The 15,178-nt window shown below is 47.6% G+C and overlaps 1 protein-coding gene across 1 annotated transcript in view; it reads right to left on the bottom strand.

The window, feature by feature from the left end:
* The window catches only part of LOC108788941 (semaphorin-3F-like), a 94,819-nt gene extending 87,024 nt beyond the window's left edge, over nt 1–7,795 (bottom strand). Inside the window, exon 1 of the mRNA XM_018558849.1 lies at nt 7,594–7,795. The gene's annotated coding sequence lies outside the window, so the exon portion shown is untranslated. The remainder of the gene's footprint in view (nt 1–7,593) is intronic.
* Between the last annotated feature and the right edge of the window lie 7,383 nt (nt 7,796–15,178).

Below are 15,178 nucleotides of genomic sequence, written 5' to 3'. Positions count from 1 at the left end.
GAGAGAGAGGGGGAAAGGGAGAGAGAGAGAGGGGGAAAGGGAGAGAGAGAGGGGGAAAGGGAGAGAGAGAGGGGGAAAGGGAGAGAGAAAGAGAAAGGCAGGGAGGGAGGGGGGAGAGAGATTTATTTTTCTATATGGTAAAGTGCAAGTGCTCATCTTCCCGTCAACACCAAATCCTCTCCGACTATTTAAAAGGATGACAGCACTGGTTCAACCGAATTAAGGTTCCCTACAATGATCGTCGCCCGGCGATATTTTTGTGCGTCCTTAGAAGAAGAAAAAAAGTTCCAAAATTGGAAGCCAGGAATTATTGTATGAAAAAGAATCCCTCAGACCAACAATGTTCAGGAAGTGGTAACGGGCATTGCATTTCAGGGTCAAATTGGGATGCAAATGCCCTTTGTGAAAAGAAAGAAAAAAAACAATTGTACCTTCGGCTCGGGGCTTTCAAGGGATTTGGGCGTAAGGAAAGGAGCGTGAGAATATAGAGCAGGATAAAGGAAGTTCATTATAACAGGCTGTCCTTCAGAAGGAAGCACGGGATTGTGAACATATATTTTTAGTAGCGGTGAGGTTTCTTATTGGAAATGTTTTTTTTGGGGGGGAACGGGTGTGAGATTGAAGCTTTCCTATCCTGACATAATTGTCAGTAGACATTTGTGACGTGTGCAAGCAAATTGCCGGGATTGCAACACCGGACTCATTTATAGTCAGACCGATTCAGACAGGGATTTTAGAGCCAGTGCCAAAGTTCATTATCTAACTTCCTTTTAAGCAGAATAACACCTTTTTGGAAAAACAAAATTATCTCCTTCTGCTTTATAATGTAATGATGGCAATTCCAAGTGAATTCTATTTCAATTTGCAATTGGAACACTAATGGTTGCCTTGATTAATTTGAGTGTTGTAGGGTATGATATTAAAATGTATGTCAGGGGAGGTAGCTAGAAAATAATAATAATAATAACAATTCGAGACCCATAGCTGGACATGAGAAATCACTACGTGGCTCATAGCTGGACATGAGAAATCACTACGAGACCCATAGCTGGACACGAGAAATCACTACGTGACCCATAGCTGGACATGAGAAATCACTACGAGACCCATAGCTGGACATGAGAAATCACTACGAGACCCATAGCTGGACACTTCAACTCAACACTGAAGGCTCGGCTACTTTTGGGCAATTATAGTATAGCACCACCGCAGTAATCACAATGATGTAGAAGTATACCGATATGATAATACCCTAGGTGGTTAGTACCTTCCTAACCTCCTAAAGGATGGTTGCGTCTGTTTCTTCATTTTCTTACTGGAAAAACGGTAGCGAGACCTGCAAGATGTTTATACGGACCTGCGGCCGGCATCAAACTTACGTACAATGGCCATGCACTTGGTGTTTTGTCTATGTGCAAGCCGCGCTATAGGAGGCCCCATCAGTGCCAGCCCTCATTTGTCAAAATAAGAGTGACGAAGGAGGCATTTACCCCCTTTTTTTTGTTTCCCTTTTTGTCAGCCCTCCTGCTTCCCACCAATCAGATTGTACTTTTCAACAGCTTAGGGACGGAGGAGTTTTGATTGGTTGCCAGGGGTTACGACGCTTTAAACGCTGCTATTTGCCCTACAAAACAGATGACATGCTGTCGCTCCAATATCCAACCCACAGATGTAGTACCTCAGGGGCGGGGCCCTCCTTACCATCTTGTCTTGTATTGTGATTGTAATGACTTCCTTATATTGTAAAGCGCTGAGCAAACTGTTGGCGCTCTATAAATCCTGTATAATAATAATAATGTTAAACAGGTTGGTAAAATTCAGACAGGGGCGTCCTGAGGCTGGGTGACACCCGGAGCGGTGTCCGAGTGTCACCCCGCCGAGACGTCACCGTGCATGCGCGGCAGTATTCTGATACCTGCCGGCGGCCATCTTGGTGATGGACGCCGGCAGAGAGAGAGGAGGAGACAGCCACCCGGCGGGATGAGGTATGCCGCCGGGTCCCCTCCTCTCTCCTGATACTGCCGGGCGTTCGGTCCATGACCGAGCGCCCGACTTTTCAGAGGGGGGTGACACCAAAATGACTGTGAGTCATTTTGGTGTCACCCCTCCAATGGTGTCACCCGGGTGCGGGCCGCACCCCCCGCGTGACGCCACTGAAGTCAGATGATTCCCGTTGTACTTTGTTGTGATACAGAGATAAGCCGGGACAATCTAGAGCAGCGTTTGTACAATTGATTAGCAGGTTGTATGAAGAGTAGGGGGGAAAAAAAGGGTCACCGAATGGTCAAATTGCTTGCAAGCAAACAACCAAAAAAAAAAAGCTAACACTCACGCCCAACTTAAATAACACACCGGTGACTGCGGGACCACAAATAAAGCGTTTGTAACCCTTTATAGCTGCATAGTAATGACCTGATAATGTTAAAAGCACAATTGTTTTAACTTTTTGCTATACTGCTCACACTGATGGCAATCCCCTCGATCGATCACGCAAAGGGTTAAGAGTCTAATTGCTCTCTTTTTTTTGGCAGAGGCACCATTTCTGGCTTTAGAAAAGGAAGAATGCCGATCTGTCAGTTTGGCTTTTCTCAGCTTCGTGTACAAGAGAGCAACCACCACCTCTTAATATTTAAAAGGATGACAGCACTGGTTCAACCGAACAGTAATCAAGGTTCCCTAATTAATCGTTGCGAGAGAGCATGGACTCACCCCATCCCCCTTTATATTATCCTTTACTCCTGATAATGTCCCTGGACTTTACCTATTCCCCTCATATCATTCTATACCCCTAACAATATTCCACTAGCCCCCTCCATTCCATATAACCTCCTCATATGCTTTGGCAAGAGAAAGGGAGAGAGGAGAGAGAGGGGGGAGAGAAAGGGAGAGAGAGAGGGGGAGAGAGAAAGAGAGAAAGGGAGAGAGAGTGAGAAAGAAAAGGGAGAGAGAGAGAAAGGGAGAGAGAGAGAGAGAGAGAGAGGGAGAGAGAGAGAGGGAGAGAGAGAGAGGGAGAGAGAGAGAGGGAGAGAGAGAGAGGGAGAGAGAGAGAGGGAGAGAGAGAGAGGGAGAGAGAGAGAGGGAGAGAGAGAGAGGGAGAGAGAGAGAGGGAGAGAGAGAGAGGGAGAGAGAGAGAGGGAGAGAGAGAGAGGGAGAGAGAGAGAGGGAGAGAGAGAGAGGGAGAGAGAGAGAGGGAGAGAGAGAGAGGGAGAGAGAGAGAGGGAGAGAGAGAGAGGGAGAGAGAGAGAGGGAGAGAGAGAGAGGGAGAGAGAGAGAGGGAGAGAGAGAGAGGGAGAGAGAGAGAGGGAGAGAGAGAGAGGGAGAGAGAGAGAGGGAGAGAGAGAGAGGGAGAGAGAGAGAGGGAGAGAGAGAGAGGGAGAGAGAGAGAGGGAGAGAGAGAGAGGGAGAGAGAGAGAGGGAGAGAGAGAGAGGGAGAGAGAGAGAGGGAGAGAGAGAGAGGGAGAGAGAGAGAGGGAGAGAGAGAGAGGGAGAGAGAGAGAGGGAGAGAGAGAGAGGGAGAGAGAGAGAGGGAGAGAGAGAGAGGGAGAGAGAGAGAGGGAGAGAGAGAGAGGGAGAGAGAGAGAGGGAGAGAGAGAGAGGGAGAGAGAGAGAGGGAGAGAGAGAGAGGGAGAGAGAGAGAGGGAGAGAGAGAGAGGGAGAGAGAGAGAGGGAGAGAGAGAGAGGGAGAGAGAGAGAGGGAGAGAGAGAGAGGGAGAGAGAGAGAGGGAGAGAGAGAGAGGGAGAGAGAGAGAGGGAGAGAGAGAGAGGGAGAGAGAGAGAGGGAGAGAGAGAGAGGGAGAGAGAGAGAGGGAGAGAGAGAGAGGGAGAGAGAGAGAGGGAGAGAGAGAGAGGGAGAGAGAGAGAGGGAGAGAGAGAGAGGGAGAGAGAGAGAGGGAGAGAGAGAGAGGGAGAGAGAGAGAGGGAGAGAGAGAGAGGGAGAGAGAGAGAGGGAGAGAGAGAGAGGGAGAGAGAGAGAGGGAGAGAGAGAGAGGGAGAGAGAGAGAGGGAGAGAGAGAGAGGGAGAGAGAGAGAGGGAGAGAGAGAGAGGGAGAGAGAGAGAGGGAGAGAGAGAGAGGGAGAGAGAGAGAGGGAGAGAGAGAGAGGGAGAGAGAGAGAGGGAGAGAGAGAGAGGGAGAGAGAGAGAGGGAGAGAGAGAGAGGGAGAGAGAGAGAGGGAGAGAGAGAGAGGGAGAGAGAGAGAGGGAGAGAGAGAGAGGGAGAGAGAGAGAGGGAGAGAGAGAGAGGGAGAGAGAGAGAGGGAGAGAGAGAGAGGGAGAGAGAGAGAGGGAGAGAGAGAGAGGGAGAGAGAGAGAGGGAGAGAGAGAGAGGGAGAGAGAGAGAGGGAGAGAGAGAGAGGGAGAGAGAGAGGGAGAGAGAAAGGGAGAGAGAGAGGGGGAGAGAGAAAGAGAGAAAGGGAGAGAGAGTGAGAAAGAAAAGGGAGAGAGAGAGAAAGGGAGAGAGAGTGAGAGAGAGAGAAAGGGAGAGAGAGAGAGAAAGTGAGAGCTGTGCAGGGGAGGGATGGAGGGATAGAGCAAAGCTTCAGGATGACTAAACAGGGTGGAGACTTGTAGAGGGAGATGTACTTGTCAACTACAAAAAGGTGAGAGAAGGACAAGTCAAGAGTATGACACATTGGTAGGGTGTGAATGGAGACACAGCCAGCAGAAGAAAAAAAAAAAGTGCAGCTGAAAAGCTACCGTACTTGTAGGACAGAACAGATGAACGCAAGCAATGCCGGCGCAGCAAGAGTGAGCAAAGGAACAAAGCTCTGAATATTAGTAACCAAAAAAGTGGATGGGAAAGGATTGTGAGATTTATGCAGCAGGATATTAGCATTCAAGAACAATGATTTACACACGAGCTCCAGAGGCCTTCTTTTTAAATGTACCGAGCTAGCAAAGAAAAAGCACGGCTTTGCCCCCAGCATTCCTAATTCACACCGAAAAGTCACACGCGGGCAGTTCTCTGACTTGTAAGAGTAAAGTTGCACAAAAACTAAAAGCAAGCTGGAGAATAATAGAAAGCCATAACGCTTCAATGGAGACTTAACCATGGACATAGACGATCATTAACCAGACCCGATGACTTTGGGTACCTAAGCTCCAGTAAATGGATCTCATCCAGGAAAGGTTTTGTCCTGGTTGATAGGCAATCATTTCCCAACAGGAACCATGGACATAGATGATCATTAACTAGACTTGACGTCTTTGGCTACCTACAGCCCTCAGTGAACAGATCTCAGCCAGGATAGGTTTTGCCATTTGATGGGCAATAATTTCCCAACAGGAACTATGGACGTAGATGATCATTAACTAGACTTGACGACTTTGGGTACCCACAGCCCTCCCTTACCATCAGCGAACAGAACTCAGCCAGGATAGGTTTTGTCGGGTGATAGGCAATGATTCCGCAGCAGTAACCAGGGACATAGATAATCATTAATTAGACTTGACGACTTTTAGTACCTACAGCCCTCACCGTGGGTAAACAGATCTCAGCCAGGATAGGTTTTGCCGAGTGATGGGCAATAATTCCAGAGCAGGAGACATGGACATAGATGATCATTAACTAGACTTGGCGACTTTTAGTACCTACAGCCCTCACCATCGGTACACAGATCTCAGCCAGGATAGGTTTTCCCGAGTGATGGGCAATAATTCCAGAGCAGGAGACATGGACATAGATGATCATTAACTAGACTTGACGACTTTGGGTACCTACAGCCCTCACCATCAGTAAATGGATCTCAGCCAGGATAGGTTTTGCCAGGTTATAGGCAATAATTCCCCAACAGGAACCATGGACATAGATGAGCATTAACTAGACTTGACGACTTTGGGTACCTACAGCCCTCACCATCTCAGCCAGGATAGGTTTTGCCAGGTTATAGGCAATAATTCCCCAACAGGAACCATGGACATAGATGAGCATTAACTAGACTTGACGACTTTGGGTACCTACAGCCCTCACCATCTCAGCCAGGATAGGTTTTGCCATGTTATAGGCAATCATTATCGAACAGGAACCCTGGACGTAGATGATCATTAACTAGGCGATGAGTTTGATACCTACAGCCCTCGCCATCAGTAAACGGATCTCAGCCAGGATAGGTTTTGCCAGGTGATGGGCAATAACTCCCCAACAGGAACCATGGACATAGATGATCATTAACTAGACTTAAAGACTTTGGCTACCTACAGCCCTCACCGTCAGTGAACAGATCTCGTCCTGTTTTCCCGGGTGATAGGCAAAATCTCCTCAACAGGAAAGTGTCACCGTGGTGTATAACAATGACACATCTACGAAATGAACCTACAGGTCTGTAAATAAAAATAAGAGTTTGGGGGCTGGATAGTGCACTGTCATTTGATGTCTACACGGCCAACATAAAGTGTAGCTGAAACTTTCAAACACATTTGGTATCTGAAGACAGGACGGCAAGATAATAAACTTTTGTCATAACGGCATCCGTGACCCGTTTTGCTGCATTAGGCCTGCACAGGCTGTCCAACGAACCGTGTTCAAAATTCGCAATTGTCCCAAATGGGTCTGTTTTTAGATATCCGCGGCCCCTTACAAAATTTGCGCTCAGAAAACACTGTTCCATTTACTCCCTTTGGGAAAATTAAAAGCCCGTTTCTAAATGACTTCTATGGATTCATGGGTTGGACTTGATGGGCTGCATTAGGCCTGCGCAGGCTGTCCAATGAACTGTGTTCATAATTCGCAATTGCCCCAAATGGGTCTGTTTTTAGATATCCGCAGCCGCTTACAAAATTTGCGCTCAAAAAACACTGTTCCATTTACTCCCTTAATCACTCGGGGAAAATTAAAAGCCCGTTTCTAAATTACTTCTATGGATTCATGGGTTGGACTTGATGGACGTATGTCTTTATTCAACCCCAAATACTATTGTAACTATGTAACTATGATACTTCAATAGCCTGCGGAGGGGTAATAGAAAAAGAAAACGGGGCATCCCATACATTGCGCAATTATTCTGATTTCATTGTCCTGTTTTAGAATAACAATGCGATGCCGTGGATTCATGAGACAACTGAACAAACTAGATAGAGGAATGACTCTTTTATTTGCTTTTTAATACTCAGGTGTGAATGTAAAAGAAAGCAAAAACTAACAAAAAGTTGTAAACCCATAAAAGGAAGAGGATAAAGGATCACCAGCACTCAGCAATATCATTAAATATGTCCATTTTATTAGGACAAAGTCACGGGGGAAAACAGCCAACGTTTTCGGGGGGGGGCCACGCAGGGTCCCTTCATCAGGGCAAGAAGATGCAAAAATAAAACCATAAAAGTTTTCCCTAATATTCAGGAAAACTTTAGGTCCATGTCAGACTGGTAGTAATAAATCACGGCTACAGATATCTAATGCCGGCTATTAAGAGCGATCGGTAGCCAGCGATTTAATCGCTATATAAGAAGTGAAGAAGTTCAACTAGAGCTGCAGCATTGGGTCGGTGGTGCTCTGCTACAAAATCGCTCTGCTTTCAGTGATCTGCAGCCAAACCATAGCAGCGGAAAAAAATAACTAACTTGATCAGAGTCCACACATAACACGCAAACCCGGTACTTACCTTTGCGGGCTTTCGAATGAAGGTGTGCAAAGGTAAGAGGATGTAGATAACCCCAATCAGCTGATATGACTTTGTACCACCTCGATCCGTACATTACGAGAAGGATGCATAGTCAGTGAAGGCGACATTCGAACCGTCAGATGAACCCCTTTTCGCAGGTAAAGAGGAACAGGTGTTGGCAGGTATGTATAGAAAGAAGGTTGGTCTATTCTGGTTCCGCCTATAGGTTCGGAGACGACTCAGGCGAGGATATCACGGGGCTGCCAGGTAGGTGTGGGTGGGCATATCCATCAAAACACTGGTGACAGCGTGCAGGTGCTTGCAGTCCCAGGATTCCAGGCAGCCAATCTCTTTCCTTCTGTACAGTTCCTGGTGCAGGAGCAGAAGGGTCATCGGAAGGGGGGGCTGGAAAGTGACAACACAACGCAGCCTAAACAAAGTGCCACTGTGCTTGTGCCGCCTGTGTGTGCAGAGCAAAAGTAAGACAGTGCGAGGGAGGCTCCGCTGTGACACAACCTGACAGCTCCACTTTCAATTCTGTTGGAGTGTTGAAGGAGAAGGGGGGGAAGAGACACACACTGGAGACTGGAGGAGGGAAGACAGAAAGAGGGACAGGGAAGACAGAAATGGAGAAGGAGGGGGGTTTAAAGAGAGCGAATAAGAGTACGCACAGAGGGAGGGCCAACACAGCCAGAGGTATGAGGGAGGAGAGAACATTAAAGGAAAGGGAAAAAAAAAAAAGGACACAACGCACTACCTGATCCTTATTAGTTGCAACGAGGGAGAGAGAGTGCAAGAAGAACCACAATGAGACGAGGCTTTTCTCTAGGAAAAAGCCAAACACCTGAGAGACAACACAATAAGCCAACAAAGAGGAGGAGGAGGAGGAGGAGGAGAGTTAAGGAGGGGTAATGGAGAAAGCTGAGGTATGAGGGTGGAGAGAGGGGCAGAAGAGGGAAGGAGGACCCAGCAGTACCTGGAACCGAGAGCTGGAGGCAGAATGTGGACAACTGTGCCTCAACTGTAGAAAGACTCCCAAGTGTCGCTACAATGCAATTAACCTCTGACAAGCCAACTACCACCCAGGAATAACTTGGCGCACGAGCCACGTCACACAATACCAGCGTCTGTTGTGCCAGTGCTTCTGCTAATTCGTAGACTATTCTGGGCAGATACAAAAAAAAAAAACTTTAGCTGGTCGATACAACCCGCTCTTTCAATTTCTTAATAATCTGACGGCGGATTTGGGTTTAAAAACTGCCAATTTAAATTCAGTGACTGTAATTTGGTCTCCTCAATTTTTGGGGGGAAAATAATATTGACATTCCCTGCCTTGTCAGATTCAGTTAGTGAGCGACCTCACTGACCGAGAGCAGGCTAGGAAGTCACTCCATCTAAAACTAAATGAAGGTGGCACATATCTTCTATGAGCCTTATCTAATAGTATTATTATTATTATACAGGATTTATAGAGCGACAACAGTTTGCGCAGCGCTTTACAATATAAGGAAGACATTACAGTCACAATACAATTCAAGACAAGATGGTAAGTAGGGCCCTGCCCCTGAGGGCTTACAATCTAAAAGGGGAGGGGCAAGTGAAACATGAGGAGGGAGCTGTGTGGGGATGAATTCTCTGAGAACGTGATGGTTCAGTGGTTAGGTTGAGGTGGGATAGACTTCCCTGAAGAGATGAGTCTTAAGTAGGGATGCACCGATACCGATACTAGTATCGGTATGGGTGCCGATACAGAGTACTCGTACTCGCCCAAATGCTCCGATGCCTAGCACGAGTACTTCCTGTATCAGGAAGCCGGGCAGCGCATCATTACACGCTGCCCAGTTTCCTGATTGGCCAGGAAACGGCTCCATGTTCTCTCGTCACTTGTGATGAGCGAGCATGGAGCCGGCTTCCCGCTTGGTCAGGAAGCTAGCAAATCCGGAAGCCTAGCGGCGTGTAATGACGCAGCGCCCAGCATTCTGCTTGGCTGGGAAGCCGGCGTCATGCTCCCTCGTCATCTCATGAATCATAATATTAGGAAAGTGACCGTAAAGCATTAGTTTGTATTGCTTTAGAAAAAAATGTGACCAGTCCCTTTAAAAAAAAAGTATCGGTAATTGGTATCTGCGAGTACTTGATCAAAAGTATCGGTACTCAGTCTTAAAAAAGTGGTATCGGTGCATCCCTAGTATTAAGGGAGCGCCTAGTAGTAGTTGCACTTGGATTCCGCAACTCCTTAAAAGTGCCTTCTGGCTCTTCAACTTGATTGACCAGCTCTTGAAGGCGACGCTACTATGTCCAGCTATGCCTTTGAGAATGGCAGGGCATCAGGTGGTGCATGTCGTCAAAGGTTGGTCAGCAGAGGTCAGAAGCCTTAGGAGATCCCACTTTATTATGTACAAAGAAGGCACGGATAAGGAAGTTGTTCAATTTTATGGTATTATTTTTCTGCGTGCGGCCCCGTGCCCCCGAAACACTGCAACTTTTTGAACAGCCTCCCTGTGTGCCCATGAAAAGGCTCATTACATATTCTGTTTCTTCGCATGTTCTCGTGACCTTGGCGTGCCCTCTCTTCTTTGTTTTGCCAATTCTCCGCTCTGTCAACTACTCCATTTATATACAGAGCAGGTACATAGCTGGCAGCGCTACACCCTCCCCACTCCAACCCTCTTCATCTACGCTCCCCACTGTGCGCAGAGGATTTCTATACCATAGCTTCATCCATAATCTAGACGTATCAAGGGCAATAGCAGCGCAGGCCTCGCTACCCTTTACCCCCGGCTTAGACAAGAGAATTCTCTGTGCTGGAAGCTGTCGGCTATTCTCTGCCTCAGCGGGACACTACGACGTGTCGAATAACTGGGCACACAGCGTAGCAACCAGCACAGATAGCGATGTACTTAATGCTACCGGATTCCATACAATTGCAAAAGCCATTAGCACAGGGGTAACCTTTTTAATTCATTTTCATTGAGAAGGTTTCCAATCCCCCCCCCCAAAAAGCTGCTCAAAGGTTAATACAGATGAGCAAACGCCCTCAGCTGACAAAACCCAAGTTCATTTTGCCTATTCTTTGCAGTGCATATCGCAGGGAGACAAAAGATGGAGTGACAATGGGCAGACTGGGAGAGAGCAGGTCCCCGGACAGCAGGCGGACCAGCAGGCGGGAAGGTCTGTGGCCAACGCATTACATAGAAACCACTCCTAAACAGATCCGTCCCCTCCCAAAGGAATTCTAAACTCACAGCTTATCAGAGGTCTCTATGGGATGGAGACCAGAACACAGAAACCAGAGTGATAACACAACAAAGACTAGGAAATAGAGAGAGAGCCATCTCTGGAGGAGGCTAAGGCAACAAACACGCTAGCTGGTCTCTAACTATAGCTACTGATATGGAGACCCTGATACACCTGTCATGCAGACACCGCATGGCTGTTCAGAATTAGGATGTAGGGCTGTCAAAGTGCAAGCGGATTCATTGTCGGAGCTATAAGGTCTCGTTCACACCTAGGCGTATTGCATATGCGCGCCTGTCGCGTGTTTTTTTTACCACTGTTCGCGGTAAAAAAAATCGTGCAAACGCGCGTTTCCGAAGGCTACTTGGCTGTATCCCAATGGAAACGCGCGACAAAACGGCCCAAAGTAGCACCTGTACCTTTTCAGGCGTGGGCCGTTTTGTAGCGCGTTAGGGACGGACGGAAATACGCCGAGGTGGGAACGAGACCATTGAATAGAATGGGATTTATATTTTTGAGCGTTTTGTAGAGCGTTCGTCGAGCGTCGAACGCGCTACAAAACGTTCAGGTGTGAACAGTGCCTAAAGTGCAGACACCAGACAGGAACTTAACATCAATTAGGTTGAGAATTCTGGAGGACAGGAACCTATGTAAATCACTCGCTGCACAATTTGTGCCTTTTACAAAATTAGCCCGTAATGAGTTGCAGCTAGGTAGCAATAAGACAAAGGCTTTCATGACAGCTATAAGGTGCCCACACACCTTGTGACAATCGTACGATAATCGCGGGAAATCCCGCGATCGTACGATTATCGTAAGGTGTGTGGAAGCCGTGCGACCTCTGCTACTGTCAGGTCGCACGATTTTTATCTTAGGAAGGCTGGGCACACACCTTACAACCATCGCAAGACTTTTGTCTTGCGATGGTTGTATTACGAACATGAAAACCCGCCGAGCATCGTACGATGTTCGGCGGGTGTGTAGCATGTTCGTAAGATAAAAGCCGGGCGGGCTGATGTGCGCAAAAGTCTTGCGATAGTTGTAAGGTGTGTGCCCAGCCATAGAATCAGGGCGGCCACAATTTGAAATAAAAAGCAAATGTCACAATGGATCTCATCCTCACTCACTTCACATGGCCTATTCATTGTGAGTGAGTGAGCATGACATCCATTTGTGACTTTTGCTTTTTCTCAAACCGTGGCCACCCTATAGGCACCCTTCTCAATGAAAATGAATGAAAAAAAAAGGTTACCCCTGTGCTAATGGCTTTTGCAATTGTATGGAATCCGGTAGCATTAAGTACATCGCTATCTGTGCCGGTTGCTACGCTCCGTGCCCAGCTATTCACCATGTCGTAGTGTCCCGCTGAGGCAGAGAATAGCCAACCTATAGCACCATACCTCTTAGCACTTCCCAGTAGCCTGTGCTTTGTTTACTATCCCATGATCTACAGTGATCATCCTAGAGCTGGCCATACACCCTACAACCATCGCACGACTTTCGTTGCGCCATGGCTGTAAGGTCATTAAAATTTTGGACAGGCAGATCGTACTTGCGATCATCGCAAGCCCTCCCCGCTGAGGGAAGGGCTTCCGAAGACTGAAATGCTGAGCGGGCGGTGTGCGCTTGCGCACACCGGGCCCGTTCGGCATTTGTCTTCCGAGCACGCCACCAACCCGACGAAAATCTTACGATTTCCGGCAGGTTTTCCAGCGTGCTCGGAAGACAAAAGACGTGCGACCGTACAGTAGATGCGGTCGCACGCTGCCCATACACCTGCCGATTATCGTACGATAATCGGCAGGTGTATGGGCACCTTAACAAACTCCGATGCCAATTCTAGGTAGATGCCCATTAGCCTACAAGTATGTTTTTTTTGGAATTTGAGAGAAGAACTACATCGATATAGGTCAACGTCCAAATGAGTGGGTATTGGACCTATTGGAAACCAGTGCCTCAAGACAAGCCTTCTGAACGCCTATTGTCATAACAAGTACTGAGGTCCCTATATCACATAATACAGAGCCAATGTAGAAATCTTCGGGGGCGGGGGAGGTGGGTTAAGTTGAAGCTAAAAAAAAAAATCAACTTCACACAACTTCTTGCGTGCTCTTTATCCGACAATCGTACGACAGTGCAGTAAATGCGGTCGCACGCTGCCCATCAACCTTTTCGATTATCGTACGATCGCGGGATCACTCGCTATTATCGTACGATAATCGTCAGGTGTATGGGCGCCTTTAGGCAGAAGCATTGTTTTTCACATTGCAACAAAAATCACCTCAATGCATCTACAGCACAAAACTGTGCAAAAGTGCAGACCACTCATTAAAACCCCACTTTGCCAGCCAGTCGTAATTACATTTTTTTTGTCCATAAAGAAAAGTTTGCATTTGATCACCAAAATGTTCTTGAAGTTTGAGAAGCAAGTTTCTAATGTATAAAATCCTGTGGACAGTCTTTAGACTCTCTGAAAGGATATACACTGAGTGGCCGGATTATTATGACCCCCCCCCCATCTGTACTTGGTTGGGCCGCCTGGTGACTCCACGAGATGCTGAAAGGTTAAAGGCACACACATGAGCATGTGGGTGTGCTAATATGTACATTTTAATATAATCACTCTTGCATAATAAATCTAATTAATCTTCAATGTCGCAGACTCAACCACCTCCCTGTGTTTTACAGTCGCCTCATAAATGTCTTCATTTTGCCCCAAGCAACATAACTCAGACAGACTGTGGGAACGGTACACACATACACAGACACAACCACTTGCACATCTTGCAGACACCACGCAGGAAATATAAAAGCTGGCATAGGCAGTGACCCTTTTCCGTCCACGCATTCGGCGTTACTCCAGTGCCGGGAAGACAAAGTTATTTAAAGGACGCCGACGCAGCGACGGTTACACGTAAAAAACGCAGATGCGGAATATCATTCCCTTTTTTACCTCGAGTCTCGTTCATTGAGTAACCAAACACGACGGCGCGAAGAGCTGCGTTTGTCATGGCAGTGGCTTCTTCGTCTGCGACCAATGCAAACACTGGATGGAAGAGGGACACACAAGAGTCTGGAATGTGCCGAGGGGGTCTCATAAAGCGATTGAGACTCCCACTGTGAGTCGGGCGGCTTCAAGTCACTTGCTGAAAACTCCACATCTACGCCCGTGCCAATGAAGGGGATGCTGCCCGCCCGGAGAGGACACCTACGCTAATCCAACAAAAGGGGGGAAAAGACAAAAGAACAGCAAAAAAAAAAATGGTCAAGTCATTGGAATCCGGCAATGGTTTTTTGGCTTAATTACTTTATTGAAGCACTTCTGAATAACAGCCTCAGCCGGTTGATTGAAGTGCAGCAGAGAGCGCAATGGCAGGGCCAAGTGCCAGGGTTTAAGCACGCCAGGGGGGGATATAGATGCCTGGGGCTAAGGAGTGCAGGGATGTCGCGGCGATCGTAGACGCGTGGGCTGGAAACCACTTAGGGTAACATAAGTGCGAACAGCTAGAGCACTTATGGCCCGAGAGCCACTTGGGTCAACAGAGGAACAAAGAAGCAGAGCGGAGTTTGTGTAACCGGACGAAGGGGGGACCCAGCATATTATTATTATTATAGAGGATTTATAGAGCGCCAATAGTTTGCACAGCACTTTACAATATAAGGAAGTCATTACAATCGCAATACAATTCAAGATAAGATGGTAAGGAGGGCCCTGCCCCCTCAGGGCTTACACTCTAAAAGGGGAGGGGCCAGTGATACATGAGGAGGTCGCTGTGTGGGGATGAATGGTTGAGTGGTCAGGTTGAGGTGGGATCGGCTTCCCTGAAGAGATGAGTCTTAAGAGATCGCCTAAAAGGCAGTCAGTGTGGGAGATAGACGGACAGGTTGGGGTAGAGAGTTCCATAGGATGGGAGGGACTCTAGTGAAGTCCTGGAGGCGAGCATGGGAGGAGTTGACGAGGGAGCTGGTTAGGACGTCATCCTGGATAAAAACACTTTTGAGACATTTTTTTGCAGGGTGTTCCGGGCCCTATGGTAACATTCCAGTTGGCGTGTTTAATCCTGCATTGAGAGGCTACGATAAGAATCAGACAAAAACAGGCAAAGCAAGGCTGGCAGGAGGCAATGCTTGAGGGGAGGGGTGGAATGGTGCAAGAGTACAAAAAAAAAGACAGTTCAAAACAGTCTTATCTCCAAAAGGCAGCATCCCACCGTCTTCCAAGCAGATGGTGACATTGACAGGCAATATGTGGGCGCCCGCGTGCATATTGCTTCTTCCTCTCCTTATCCCTGGATAACATATGGATAAGGGTGACACAATCCCTACTGCTGGCATGCCATGCTGTGTC

This window comes from Nanorana parkeri, unplaced genomic scaffold (assembly GCF_000935625.1).
Source record: "Nanorana parkeri isolate BGI_ZX_2015 unplaced genomic scaffold, ASM93562v1 scaffold15, whole genome shotgun sequence".
NCBI lineage: Eukaryota > Metazoa > Chordata > Amphibia > Anura > Dicroglossidae > Nanorana > Nanorana parkeri.
The sequence above is the reverse complement of the archived record's forward strand: the minus strand, read 5'-3'. Positions and strand labels throughout refer to the sequence as shown.